Raw genomic sequence first — 16301 nt, 5'->3', positions numbered from 1 at the left:
AAATACATGTGATAAAATAGCTGATAAATTATTTAAATTTCATAATAATTATTCATGTATAATTATCAAATTTATATGGTACCGTTCGCACACTTTCAGACACATTTACAATTTCAAAATTTTGAATTATTTATCGGGGAATGAAATTTTATAATACGAACACCATGACACATGATATGTTACATTCGTGACGTCACTTAACAGCTAATTACGTTTTTACTCATGCATACAAACGTGCAGTATATAGCCTATAAGGTTTTTGGGAATCTCATGTATACGACAGATGGAATACAGCGAACACTGTGAAATATAATAATATCCGAACTGTTATAAAATTATGTTGAATGAAAATGTTATTTAATAATATACTATATTCTTGAAGTTTCGTGCGAAATAATAATCTAATTAAATTAACGCTGTAGAAATGTGGTCACAGTGTCAGATACCAGCCAGCTCATTGCGCCGGTAGAAGGGACTGGATAAGACAGGGCGAGATCGGGTGGCAACCGATGAGCAGAATGGAAAACGGTGCTGGGAGGCGGCGAGAGAGAGACGACGCTATCGGACCTGAACGAGAGGCATGACGAAACATAACCGAACAGCATCTGACAGTAACGACGGCATAAATTTTCCCCTGGGAGCTCCTTGAGAACTTTTCGAGATATATTACTGGCAGCGAGTGAACGAGACGCACCGATCATAACGTTTCAACCCTTCCAATCCGACCACTGGCATTTTTATATTTGAAATAATCTGTGAAATAGTTTTCATCTATGAAATATGTTATGTCCAGAATCAAAAACTTTTTTTTCACCGTCCGTATGAATGTCTAACGGATAATCCCATAGCTACTACTGGCCTGACTCGTATACTATCCGTGCTTTTGTGCCGTTATTATAAATTCCGTACACGGTTCACAGATGGTACTAGCCGGTGAAGCAAAATTTATTTATGACATATTATTTATATCTGTGAACAATAATAATTATTACATTACTATCTTCTTATTCAATAATAAATACAAATATACCTATGAATACTCTATGAAATTTACTAATCAAAAACACACATTTATTATTATTCGTAACAACCTCAGAAACATACATTAAAATAAAAACAAAAAATATCCCGAATATTTGAATTTGAAAAAATACGACACCCAGCAGGAATCAAACCTGCATCTCTCGGGTTTCGCGCCCATGCTCGTGCAATTAAATTATTAGCAAGTTCAAGTAAGTTACAACAAAAAAATCTTGGAGTGATGCTTGACTTCGGGTAGTAATTAAAGTAATATCTACGTTGATTTATAAATACAAAAGCCGATCGCCAAAAGTAACTCAATTTGGAAACCGCTTCAGAGAGTGTTAAGAGCAATTAATTAAAATTTGTCACAATTAAGTATGATACCTATAATATAGTGGTATATGTGCATGGACGCGAAAGCCGAGAGATGCAGGTTCGATTCCTGCTGGGTGTCGTATTTAAAAAATCTATTGGTTATATATTTTCTCATAAGTGTTTTTAACTTGTAGGTACGAAAAAATACTTTTTTTCGAACCCGTTCATTTTGCAGAGTTCAATTTCAATGTGTACATTGGCATCGGCCTTCGAATTATTGTCATGTGCTCTACTTAAAGGCTACTTAATATAACATGACCACAAAAGGTTAACCGACGACTCTTTGTAGAAACCAGAATTATTAAACAAGTCATTATTTTGTTGTTGCTATAAAATTCTCTTGGCATTATTTGTGTCAGTAAATTTTAAATATACAATAGACACATAATATTTTATGAAATTTTAATATGGATATTTCTCTACGTAACGTGATCCACTTACTTAGAAAAAAAAATATAAGTAATAACCTATTTTATTATAGTATTTTGAATAATTTTTTTTTACCGTGTCCGATCCTAATAAGGTCACAATATGAGCCTCCATACTAGAGTGGAGGTTTTATAATAAAAGATTTTGTTTTTACGAGAAATGGATGTTAGCCACTTGCTTAACTTATTAGGTCCAGACTCTGACTCATACGCAAATTGAAAAACAGTATGTGTATAATATCTTCTGAAAAGACACGTATTAACTGCCAAACAGGTTTCGTTAAAAACCATTCAATTGGAATAGTATAAAAAATAAACTAAGAAGTGCCCCCCCCCCCCTGCTCGACAACTTTATTTTTTATGAGTAAAGTTGAAAATGTCACAATCGACGACATTTTTATAAATAGTAAATGAAATAATATGGAAGTAGTACTGTCAAAAATTATACTGTTTTCATATAGATGTATGTGTGAGATATTTTTGTTCGCTGTCACTATGGGGTTAAAAGAGTGTGCAAAATTCGAGGAATCAAGGTGTTGGGTGCTTTCCTTCGACTGTGGCGGATTCACATTTGGATTTTGTCACCCAAAGAAACTATCTCCAACTTAGTTATTGAATAAAATTTAGTGAAAGTTATTTTCAACTCTGTAGGGACGAAGGAAATTTCGGATATTTTTATTGCTGCAAATAAAATTTCAGCCCGAACTGATTTCTCGACTTAACAAAAAGTTTACAATGTGTTGTATATTGTATGTAATATATATGAATAAAATATATAAAGTACATAAAAGTTTTTACCTACCTTAATTATTTATTATTTAAAAAATAATATTTATACAAAATTTTGAATGTGCCATTCTGTATTGTTTATACATAATTTACAATACCATCTGAAATAATATATACCTATGTTCAACATAACAAATTATGAATGCAAGAAAATTATGTATTATTCGATAAATAAAATAATAATGTGCAAGTAAGTATACACCCACACATGTTAAAACTAATAATCACAAGACAAAAATAACTTTTTATGTAAGTACCTACAACGTTTTTAAATTTTCTGTTGAATCATATAAGCTTGACTTGAAATAAAATAATACTGAAATGTCATTTTGACACTCATATTGATTTCCAAAGTAACGCACGTATATATTAATAATTTCCTAGCAACCGATAATAGTGGATTGGATTACGGATTTCTTCCGAAATAACTTTTCATGCAAAAGAGAATTAACTGAGAATGAATTTAATTCTACTTAAAAATGGCTAAAAGTATTAAAAAATGCATTGGCATCGTGTTCTGATATATTCTAAAAGTTTCAAATGTCTAGCTAGTCGGGAAGTTAGTTAAAAATCGATTGCATGATTTTTACCGGACAAATAAGAATACGACCTAATAAAAACGTTGTAATAATAATAAAATAGCGAAAGATTCGGACGTCGCAGTATTACAGTAGTAACAAGTCGCATTCGGTATAAATAAAATACGTATCTAAAATTATTCCATATAATCATACATAATTTAGATAGTTTATTGATATAAAAATATTTCTTAGCTATTGTAGTTAGGTTTAGGCATGGCTTAGTCGAACTTTAAAAACCATCTGCAAATTTTATTATTAGATCAATGAACACAAATAATAATTACTGACAAAATGTGAATTATTTTTGTCGGATCTCTGTAGCCTACTTCTACTATTGTCGTTTGGTCTAGGTAGGCTTTAATTGAATATATAAACTAACCAATACAATCCGCAATTTTCATTATACGTTCATTGAAAACAAATAAATCTGATTGGCAAAGCAATGTTTAGTGTGCATTATTTAAGTCGAATCTTCACAGCCTACATCCACCCTTCGCCTACCTCTACCTTCCTACTGATTAATTAAAATACTTTAATCAATTGGCTCAAATTACAAGCTTTGTATATTGCAGTATGGTAGACGTAGTATTTTATTCACCTTAACTCACAATTCTGCCTCAGAGGTCACGCCATTAATTGCATGTTGATGCAACATCACGTTCCTCGGTTCTTAGCATATTAATAATAATATGAAAGATTACTCTTGTTGCATCGTTGCAGTTGGATGGAAGGTCAACCACGACTATGGATCTATAATCTAGAAGAAGATGTACTGTTATACATACAGTCAGGTGACATTCGAGATATAAGTCGTTTTATTATTAGATTATTTTTATTTTATTGTCTGTCATTCACTCAACTTTTGAGTCTAAAATCTGGGTCAAACAGAAATTCAAAAACTACATGTAAATTTGATGCAGCCGTCAATACTAAAACTCACAAAAAGATGAGACAACTGAGTGCATTTAACAGAACATAGTTTCAATTTCAATAAAACAATTTGACGATTTAAATATTATATTTTTCCTTGTAAATATTAATACCAAATGGTTTTCTGTGATACGTTTTATTAAATAGAGTATTTTTATTTCACTAAAAATAAAAATGCATTGCTGAAAGCCAGTCGGATGTTTTTAATCAAGTAAAATGCTTCACTCGTCAAATACATTGCATTTATTTTTACAAACATCAGATAGATTGCTAAATAAAATGTCTATGTTGTCGAAATGTCAATAATACCAGTTTAAAGTGTAACGATGGCGTTTTTAACGTATTTAAATAAAATATTATCTGTGTACTAATTAATATGATTGGTAATTTTATTTAAATTATTTAATTCAGAAATTGTCTTACATTATATTGTATTATAATATTATATTATATTGATATGCCTGAAATACAATCGCAATACGTATAATATGAACTTAAACGATAATCAAGTTATGACAAGTCATTACAAAGGTTTCAATTAAAATTTATTTGCCTAATCACTATCTTTAAATCAGCAATTTCCAAACGTTGTGCCCTATATTATAAAAAAAATCTTTTGCATAGAATACAATTATTTTTAATATTAAAATAGAGATAAGTCTTACATGCATTTAAAAAATATATATTTAGTTTTACTTTCACAATTATCGGTTTACAGCGGCTAATTTTAGCTGAAGTAACTAAAATATTATTTTTCGAATCAATCTTATAAGAAATTACAAACACTTTTTAGATATTTAGTTATAGTTTTATTTGTACTTAGTTCCACCATAAATTGAGTACATAAAATAAAAAAGGAAAACTGCGAAATATTAAAAAAAATCGGTGTGTGTACTTATGTACGCGCGCTAGAAGTTATACTTCTTTGGCGTAACAAAACAAAAGATAAAAAAATATTATTGTAGAATGTACCTACTTTGGAAGAAAAAAATCTCAAAACCTGTGTTTGAAAAATTTTGCAACCTGCTATTTCGACCATCTTTGCTTAAACAGATGACTGTAAAACTATTTTCATTAACAATAATAATTTATTACAAATCAAAAGTAAAACATAGCATATTTAATGGTTTATACGTGATATTGGCTTTTGTGATAAAACATAATAATTATTATTGTCTTCAATTATTATAAACCGCTAATAAATAAATTAACATGGGATATACGACAAATATTATCCTAAACTGTAAAAATATGTATTTTTGTGTATGAAGTATCTAAATATTGCAAATTTACAATATACCATTGTTTGAATTATTTATCAACTCAACATTCACAAAATTTATTTATTTATTGATATATAATTTTAATCATAAATAAAAGTTGCAACATTCAGTCTTTACCCAACTGGCCCAAGCCACAGCCCTCAATATCACAGCTGAAAATTACAAAACTCCAGCATTTAGAACACTCGAAGTTTGCCGCTCAAAATAAATTATGTTGCATCGGCGGGCAAAACTTCCGTCCCAAGCCAAATTAATGCGTTACGTTTGCGCGCACAACTTCGTCAACCACGCCAAAAATACACTCTGATCTGTTTTCCCAAACGCGCCTAAAGAAGTGTAACTATTATTATTATTATTATAAGTTAAAAAAAAAACGTCGTAAATCTGTAAAATTCAGAAATTGATTATTTTTATGTGAATACGAATACCCTTTGACGAGCGAAAACAAACGGACATTTCAATAATTTTGTTATTAGTACAGAGTGCATTCTTCTGTATTCAAATCGTTACATTTTTGACTGACAAATCTATATATGTTCTGTGTCAAACGTGCATATGTCGGCTTTACTGACATGATTTTGTGAGCGTTGGTTTGATATTTCTGGAATAAATACTATAATATTGTAGCGTAATATGGAGTTATTATTAATAGCAAGAAAATACGTATTTAGAGAAGCTAGATAATATGTGTGTTTTCTGACCTTAAGAATTCCCTGTGGATTTTTATGTATCATTCCGAAAAATGTTACATTTCCCATAAATACCATCGCGAATATGAAATTTACATTACATACTTACCCACTCATAAGGCCGTTCAAAAAAATAAGAAAAATAATTAAAAATAATTAAAAATATATATTAAATAAATACTATTATATGTAAATAAATAAAAAATAGTAACATTAATCCAGTATATTATTATTATCAATTATCGGGAATACATAATATTATAATAGAGTATAAAAAAAAGAAAAAATTACACAAATTTGAATAGTTTCCCGAAATACATGTTCTGTATCTTTTAATACGTTGATTTATAATCACCCACGGTGGCCGCGCGGATTAAGCGTTGGACTATCACGCCCTGGGTCCCAGGTTCGAATCCTGGGTCTGACAAGTACACATATTATTTTTCAATTCGTGTATGAGTCTGGGTATAGACCTAATAGGTTGGGCAAGTGGCTGACATCCATTTCTCGTAAAAAAAAAACAAATAAATCTGTTAATACAAACCTCTACTCTGTGGAGGCCCATATTATGATCCTATTAGGATCTGACATGGTCGGAATGAATGTTATCTCCCCCAATTCTCTAGCAGAATCTAGCATACACCCGGCGTCTTTGTTTTTATTTCTATGCCAATTCGCTACCTCAGATACTCACCCTAACGGCACTCATCGGTTTTTGTTTTGACATACTTAACATATTTTAGAAATCTTACATAACTTGTTAAACTCTTAAATACGTTTAACTTAATTTAACATTTTAGAGTGTAGAAATCAGTGGTTATTTTTCAAAACTGGAAATGAAATTTTCAAATAAAAACACAGAGCGTAAACACGCACGCGACAAAAACCAAACTGTCAGATTGTATGACAACATACTTGGTCACGTGACTCAAAACAGTCCCGCCATCAGCTGAAAGTGACGTGTCTCATTTCGAATGTCAACAACGTTGGACGTGTCCCTATTTGAATGTCAACCTACTTTTTGAAACCTCTTTACAATATGAAATTGGTGTTTTGTGGCTATTTTTGATAGTCAAAAAAGTGTGTATGCGGTTATAGAGTGATATTCCGATAATAACTCATTTTTGGCATATATGGCATGTCCAGTTTTGAAAGTTAACCACTGAAATAATTATTTAAAAGTGAATATTTACAAGTTGTATTTAAGTATATTGTATAATTGTACATAGGTACCTACATATTTCGTAAATACCTTATAAAAATAATAAAAACTCTTTCTTATGGGTTTCTGAGGTGTTTTCGAATTGGGCGTGTTCAATAAACGATGTTAAATTCTTTACGAAATATTCCAAAGGAATAATACGCCTTTACGAAATATGTCATTATTTTCAAAATTTGCCGCAATATTAGTCACTTTTCACATGTTATATATTATAACATACCTACCAATAATGTTCTCGTTTTTCAATAATTTTTAGTATGATCGTTTTCATTAAATATCGAATATGCAATGCCAATAACACGTAACGCACGATAACTGAAAATTAGTTATATATATGGTTAGATTGTATTTATGCTAGGGAACACAGAATAAATGGGAACTGAAATACTTAACGTGTGTGGAGTAACGGGCAACCGATATCGAGTGTGGAAGAATACGTCCTTAACCTACACCTAAAATATACCTTAACCTAGGTCTGAGAATGCGTATGGTACGTTGTTATGTTCTCTCAATTCTTTTCTATGGTAATGAAGTATGGACGTTAAACCAAGAGATGTAACGGATACTTAAAGCTTTCGAGGTGTGGCTGTATAGACGCATCCTCAAAATTCCTTGGACTGACCGGGTGACAAAAATGTTGAAGTTCTCAATCGAATGGGGAAGGACCGAAAAGTTCTACGTAGTATCAAAACCAGGAAACTACAACAGTACCTTGGCCACATTATGAGAAGACAAAAGTACAGCATTTTCCAACTTGTCATTCAAGGAAAGATCAATGGTAAGCGTAGCAGAGGACGACGCCGCATTTCGTGGCTTGAAAACCTCCATGATTAGTATCAGTGCAGCTCCACTGAATTGTTCCGGGTAGCAGAAGACGAAGCTAAGATCACCTTGATGGTGGCCGACTTTCCATAGGGGATGGCACAATAATAAGAAGAAGAAGAATACGTTATTCTCAGCATGTCCTTCGTTCTGACAACTGCACTAGGTTTATGTACTGACGCTCATTTGACATTGGTATATTTAAGGGTTACAACACACTATTGCACGACTATAATATGTGTTTCATTTTCGTATGGCACTCGCACATTCAAAACTCTGCTTCAAAATATAGTGTATTGGGATATAGCCTATCTGAATTCTAGTTATTAAGATGGTTTGTGATTTATATAGAAAGTAGCCAGTCCACACAGAACACATACCTATAGATAAATAGGCAGTTTTGTGTAAGGTGTATTGTTTAAATCAGCACATTTTATATACAGGATATTAGTCTTTTCATTGATGAAAACCATATATTATAAATATGTGTATAATTATGGAAGTGAATAATATTTTGCAGGAGATAAATGGAATATTTATGTCTGAATTGGTATGTTATTTTATGTCACTATTTAAATGAAAGGTGGGATAATATTCTGCAGTGAGTCATATTTTTTAATGGATATATTATGTATAATGTATCTCAGATTATGTTAAACATGATAAATACTTTTTTCAGATTGTGGACTAACTACTTTCTGCATAATGTCAACTTCCGTAACCTGAAAGTCCGTCAGCAAAAGTTTTTTTCCGTAAAGAAGTAATAACTATTTTGTGGGTGGGTATGTTGTGATTTTTTTTTATCCAAACCAATAGATTTTTTATTTTGAAATAATTGCTTTCCCCTAAAATGTTGTAAAATGCCAATAATGCCATTATCATTAATAAATTATCATTCAAATATTCAATATAAGGGGATCGTTCTACATTTGATTACAAGAGATTCATTAATATCAAAATAGTATATACGAAACGGTTTTAAAATTGTTTACATTTAAAATTGTACGTATTGCATTAAATTTAGCCGTAGCACATTTCATTCGTAAGCTGTCTTACCATTGCAAACATTTATTGGAATCAAAAATATGACAATAACGATGTCATTATCATCATAATATGTTTGAAAAGTATGACTTGATACTTACGAGCACCCACCAGAGTTTTATATAAATATATTATGATTGTATTTCTTATTTACCTACCTACCTATTTTCGTTTGTCTATCATTTGTATTATTTGTATTATGGTGGTTTTATTTAGATACGAATTTGATCTCAATATTATATGGCCATTTATTATTTCCGATAAAACATCTCACGGTGAAATGTGATACTGCAATATATAATTTTGTGGACATGATTAAAAATATATAAAAATGTTTTCTCTCATGAATATTAAAACATTAAACATGGACCTACAAAATTATCAGCGATTAATTTTCTAATAATTGATGCTTTTCAAGCAATGAATTGACAATATACTGATTTTATATTAAATATATATACGTATGTAATATATATATATTATGTTATATGACATAAGATACCACTTACCCTTAAATCGAACCACGCATTCTTTATTATAGAACGACTCATTCGGTTTGACATTTGCCGTATGTCAAATTGACGCAGGTACAAAAGCGAATAGGTACGGGTGGCAGGCGGCGCGTGTTTATCACAATGTTTATTCAGATAATGTCATTCGCAAAGGGGTGAGTCCGCCCCTGGCCGCCTGCCCCCGCGCCACAAACGTCCGGCCACAGTGCGGCCCTGCTCTAAAAACGACGAAAAAGACGACACAACTTTAGCCTTACATTTACTAGGAAGTGTACTTTTGTGTTGTTCACTATTTTAATTCATCTCGGAATGCCAATGTATGATATTCTGTGTATTCCGTATCTAAATTTTTGCATGAGTTTCCTCCGTCAACTCAGGTGTAAAAAATTCTGCATGATAGATGGAACTACTATTGATATTATTAAATATTATGATTTTTAATGGCAACTCAAAATGTCGTTGATTTTTTCTCACTGTATCCTGATAATGTTGAGTATACCTACGTTTTATAACTTTTTTTGCACTTTTTACTACACTGATACGCGTATTTGCCTGATTACCTCGCGTAAAATAAAATCAAATGTTAATTACTTGTATTATGTAATATATTATGACGTAGTAAACAATAAATAGATAAAATATGTAAAAAAAAAATTTTTGAAGATTTTTCCGACCATGACCGATCCTAATAGGATCATATGGGCCTCCACAGAGTAGAGGTTTGTATTAACAGATTTTGTTTTTTACGAGAAATGGATGTCAGCCACTTGCTCAACCTAATAGGTCCATACCCTGACTCACACACAAATTTAAAAACAATATGTGTACTTGCCAGACCCAGGATTCGAACCTGAGACCCACAGCATGATAGTCCAATCTAGTTCTAGGATTCACCTAGATAGTTCATCCTAGAGCCGTAGTGCAAAGTTATGAAGCATATACTCTAATACAGAGGGGAGCAAACTGCGGCCCGCGGGCCGCATGTGGCCCGCCGGGTATTTTTTTGCGGCCCGCCATCATTAATTGTACTTCTGATTACGAATAACTTTTTTATAATTAAAAAAAAAATATTGACATAGATTAAAATTTGTTTAGCAATAGTACGCGATCCATTTTCAATAGATATTGATAGTGTGCCGACAGAACTACAACTTAAGATTATTGATCTGCAGTGTGATACTGATTTAAGAGAATTGCATCGTCGTGAAGAAATCTCCAAATTTTACAATGCCCTTAATTCAGACAAATTCGACTAACTTAAAGATTATGCAAGAAAAATGTTCGTTATTTTTGGATCAACCTATACCTATATGTGAACAAACATTTTCGATCATGAACCTCAGTAAAAATTCTCTACGATCAAATATCTCTGATGCCCATTTACAAGCAGTTTTGAGAATATCAACTACAAAATTAACACCTGAATTTAAAAAAATGTTAAAAAATGTACAACAGTTTCATTCTTCTCATTAATTTTTTGTAGTGTTTATTTTTCGTGATAATAAATAGTGTGTATATCTAAAAATGGTATTTTACTTGCGGCCCGCCGCTCATTTTGAATTCTTGAATTTGGCCCTCCATCCAAAAAGTTTGCCCCCCCTGCCCTAGTAGTATGATAGTGGAATTATTGACAAGTATATTATCTGAATATTTATTTTTCTCTAAATGTTACACCAGGTCACGAGGCTCAATTACATTATTTGTCTAATGAAATAGTATAAGTGAAGCAATCACATTCACACCAAGGCTTTGAGAAACTTACATAAATATATCAATACATGTTATAATCCGGAGCTCCCGGGTAGGAAGCAAACGCCTTACGCACTGGACGATGAGTCCATATCGATGACGATGGACGATGAGTGAATATCAAAAATACATAATAAAATAAAAATTACATCACATAATAGTATGTACCCTGTTGCTGGAATCCAAAGTTACCTACTTATTTTGTACTATTTCGATTGTCTCATTTATATAACAAGCATTTAATAATTTTGAAGTAATTCTTTAGTTGCATTTGAAGCTAAAAATATTAAATACAAGAAAAGTTATGTAAAATTAATAAAACAATGCGACATAGACATATTGTATTGGAGTTATCTTGTTTTCACTATGTTTCTATCCTTCAATTCATATGGTTGAATATTTTTAAACAGGGGTAATACATTTTCTTATCGTATGATAATCTTAAATATTGAAATTTAATAATTCAATGTAAAATTAACATAAAAATAATTACAATATAAAAAGAACTTTTTATATACAACGTTTTTAAATTTTCTGTTGAATCATATAAACTAGACTTGACTAGCTTAAACGATCGAAAAAATTTGTACTTGATAGAAATAATACTAAAATGTCATCTTGACATGTCATATTGATTTCCATAGTATCGCACATATATATTGATAATTAAGTTGCTAGGACCCCAGTCCCCTAGCAACCAATAATGGTGTCGAAATAACTTTTCATACAAAACAGAATTAACTGAAAATGAATTCAATTCTACTTAAAGATGGTTAAAAGTATTAAAAAATGAATTGGCGTCGTGTTCTGATATATTCTAAAAGTTTCAAATGTCTAGCTAGTCGGGAAGTTAGTTAAAAATCGATTGCAAGATTTGTACCGGACAAATAAGAATACGACCTAAGAAAAACGTTGTAATAACCTCATCTGTGGCACAGCCAAGCGAGACGCGCATCACTATGACAACACTTATGTATTATCGAAAGTGCTGAGCCAAAAAGCTGCTAGGGTTGCTATGACGAAAATGAGTAATTTATGGGGTTAGATTATTAATTATAATGTCATTGTTAATGTCCTACTACAACTAACTACTTCTTGCTAGGGTATTTCATGAAAAATACATGACGAATTCAATAAAAAAATTGATCTCATTTCAAATTTCAAATTGTCACTGAGGCCTTTTTGGTTTAGCAAAGTCTTGAATTATTATATTCAATAAGATTATCTTTTTGAAATGCTTTTCAAAATTATTTTTCAATACAAGAATTCCAAAGGTACCTAAGTAATTTGAAATGCTACATTCTCAAAGCTTGTGAATTATTAAATTGGTACAGTTCGGTATATCGTCCAGTATAAATCCAGTAATATCGGGTATTTTCAAAATATGTTTTCCGCTGTATTCCTCATAACCAAACTGTACCATTAAATTTGTATTCAGTCATTAATAGGAACAATAATTTAAGTGTAAAATAACGTATCGTTTTCCTACGTCTCATCTACAGAATAAAACATTTATCAATATCGCCGAAACAATACGTATTGTCTAATTAATGAGTATGTGTTAATCACTAATCTAAAGTAATATACGAGTAACTAGTGAAGAATATGTAAAGCAGATTAGAAAAACTTGAATCCGGCATATTATGCTGCACGGAAGATCCGCTGTCCGTCGTCATCCCGGCAGACGACCTAAATGTAAAAGATAAAAAAACAGCGCGACTTAATTTCACAAAAAATTGAACAAGATTAGCCTAGCATTCTGAAACAAAAATAAGAAAAAATATGTACGCGCGTTAGAAGTTATACTTCTTTGGCGGAACAAAAATAATAAAACAAAAAAAACGTAAGTAGAAAGAACGATAAAAGATGGTTTATACAATCAATAAAGTTGTGATTAAAAAGCATAATCAAATTAGAATGATATGTATTTATACACAGTTATTGTAATTGTGTTGTTAAATAAAATTATTATAAATAATTTGAAATTGGTAATAGGTACTAGTTTTAATCATTTTATATATTATTATGTTATATTATTTCTAATCTATTTCCCATGATGGCATCTCTGAAAATAATTGTCAACATCATCTGACGTTTACGACGTTTAGTCTCCAGTGTTACATATCGAGAAAAATCATGGGGTCTAAAAATCACTTATTCGCTGATTGCGGAAACGGAAAATTATATTAATTGTGTTTTTATAGATATTGAATTTATTTTGTATAGTTTCCATATTTTTGTCATCATTTAACAATTATTACAAAATAATTTACCTAAACAATGGGAAAGAGAAATTTTAAATATGGTATTATTTTCAATAGAAAAACGGAACGAAGCTAATTATATCTAGGTGAACCATACGCAGCAGACGTCATTACCACTTCCGTAAAGGTTTCTCAATACGGTTTCTCTATTTGACTACTTCCCATAATATATTCAATAAAATTAAATATTGAACTATGTAAATTGAAAAAAAAAATGATTTGTTATATCCACAATGTTTTCTAAAATAAATAAATAATTTATTTTATTCAATCGGTAGATATTTTATTTTGGGATAAATGAGTTGAATATTTACGATAGCTTTTGATAGCTTAATCATTCGCATGGATAAATGAATAAAGTTCTACTTAAAACTTATATACATGTAGATTTAAATAGTGCGATGCAAATTGTTATTTTATTGTATTCCGCCAGGAATGGAAAAAGAATATGCAAAAATACTGGAAAACTAGCAATTAATTAGTGTGGCCATGTTTGGGGGAAACAATACTTTTTAATCGAAAGCACATGTGGTGTCGTTTTAATGATGAAACTGTGTATGATGTAGGTTTACTGTTAAAATTACATTTGATTTATCGTTAGAAATATTTTTATGTGGCGATGAGCGTTGAGTTTCAAAGCTTACAAATAGTAGACTATCCCAGCACTCGGAATGGAGCAGAACGCCCTGGAGCGCCGTTTCGGTTCGTGTATTCCTCGAGAATACCGTTTTATCTCGTGGAACCCTCGAATATACCGTTCCTTCTCGTGGAATCCTAGAAGATAGCAAGACGTCTCGTAAAATTCTCGAGCCTCATCAGAATATTTCAAATGGCGTTCCGGTTCAAAATATTTTGAAAACATAAAAAAATAATTATCTTTCTATTTAACAATGATTTTACTGGTTGAAAATCTCTTATTATTATTCTTACATAATATGTCGATACAAATGGGTGCCACAATTAGCCAAGTTAAATTTTTGTTCTTGGAAATGCATCGAGCTAGGTATATTTTTCCCCAACAAATACACTAATAACCATGTCTCTAATAATAAAAAATAAAAGTTTTTATTGAAGAAAGAACGTTTAGATTTATTGCTCTCTTCCGTTTTCTTAATAAGACAATATGAGATTAATAGTATATTATTATAACAATGTTTTTTGCGTGCAGACAAAATCACAAAATACATCATTTATTTATGGTACCTGGTATTATGGGTATAGATTATAGAAGGACGTAAGGTAGAAGGTTTGTGAAATACAAATGTATCATGATGCAATCAATCCACTTTTCGAATATTCACGTCATTCTCATAATAATAATATTATATACATTGGAAAATGTATTAGGCACTCATAAAACAATTGCAGGTATGTGTATATTGGTATATTATAATATAATCAATGAATGAAAATAGTTTTATAAATTATCATGGTAGTGGCAATGCCTTCTTTTCACGTTTTTAATACTAAGCTTAAAACAATATTACATATTATTTAAAAAGATGTATAAGTATTAGACTATTAGAGTATAAGGCTCCCGTAAGCCCCTGCAGGTAGATTGTTTGTAAAAAAAATGACAATGTCTTTCAGCCTAGAATTTCACCTATTTATTATTAAGCTTAAAATAATATTGATATTGCATATTTTAAAAAAATGTATTAGGCTCTCATAAGACCCTCCAGGTAGATTGTTTATGAAAAATGGAATGCCTTCTAGAATTTTCACCTATTTTACTTAGCTTAAAATAATTATAGATATCGTAAACCAATAGGAAATTGTATTAATTTGTCCATTATTTCAAGTATTTTTATGTTACCTACTCCAATTAGATGCATTTAGATTTAGATATTTATTTGCTAATGTTATGATTTTGTAAACGATTTCGTAAACTTATATTATTATATTATATTTCGATGTCACAAACAACTTTACTGATTCGGGCAAATGTGGTGATGAAAATATTTTATAAAGTACATTATGTAAAGATTAAGATTATGAGATATTTTTGTATTACAGTTATTATATCGAATATTGCACATATTTTTTGAAAAACTATTGAGCGTTCCGGTTCGTAAAATTTTCTATTTAGAGCACTGGACTATGCATAAACATATTATTATATTTACGGAACATATTTTGTATATTTTTTATATACATATGTAGGTATCTTAGTCTGAAGGAAACGTTAAGATTTATTGTTTTGCAAACATAATGATATTTTCGCGTAAGTTATTGCACCGGGTAGATACGAAGTTGTTTAATTTCAAGAAACTCTTTAAATTAATTTTATGGTAAGTACCTATTTACTGTAAAATTTTGGAGAAAATAGATTATTTTAATTAAAATAAAACACAATAAATTTGTATAATTGCTTCCAGGTAGATTAATTTTAATTTAAAGACTAGTTTCATTCGCTTAAAAACTAAGAGTAGAGATTTCCAATTGAAAATGTCTTTTTGAAGCAGATTAAACCAGTTCTGGGCATTACTTAACTAAGTGGAATTAGTTCCTACTACAATATATTGTGTTTAATTTAAATTAAAACCCCCGATAAGAGACTAATCTGAGACTGTCTCATCAGTCATATTGA

This window comes from Rhyacophila brunnea, unplaced genomic scaffold (genome assembly GCF_057557595.1).
Source record: "Rhyacophila brunnea isolate RB1 unplaced genomic scaffold, BYU_Rbru_1.0 scaffold_1, whole genome shotgun sequence".
NCBI lineage: Eukaryota > Metazoa > Arthropoda > Insecta > Trichoptera > Rhyacophilidae > Rhyacophila > Rhyacophila brunnea.
The sequence above is the reverse complement of the archived record's forward strand: the minus strand, read 5'-3'. Positions refer to the sequence as shown.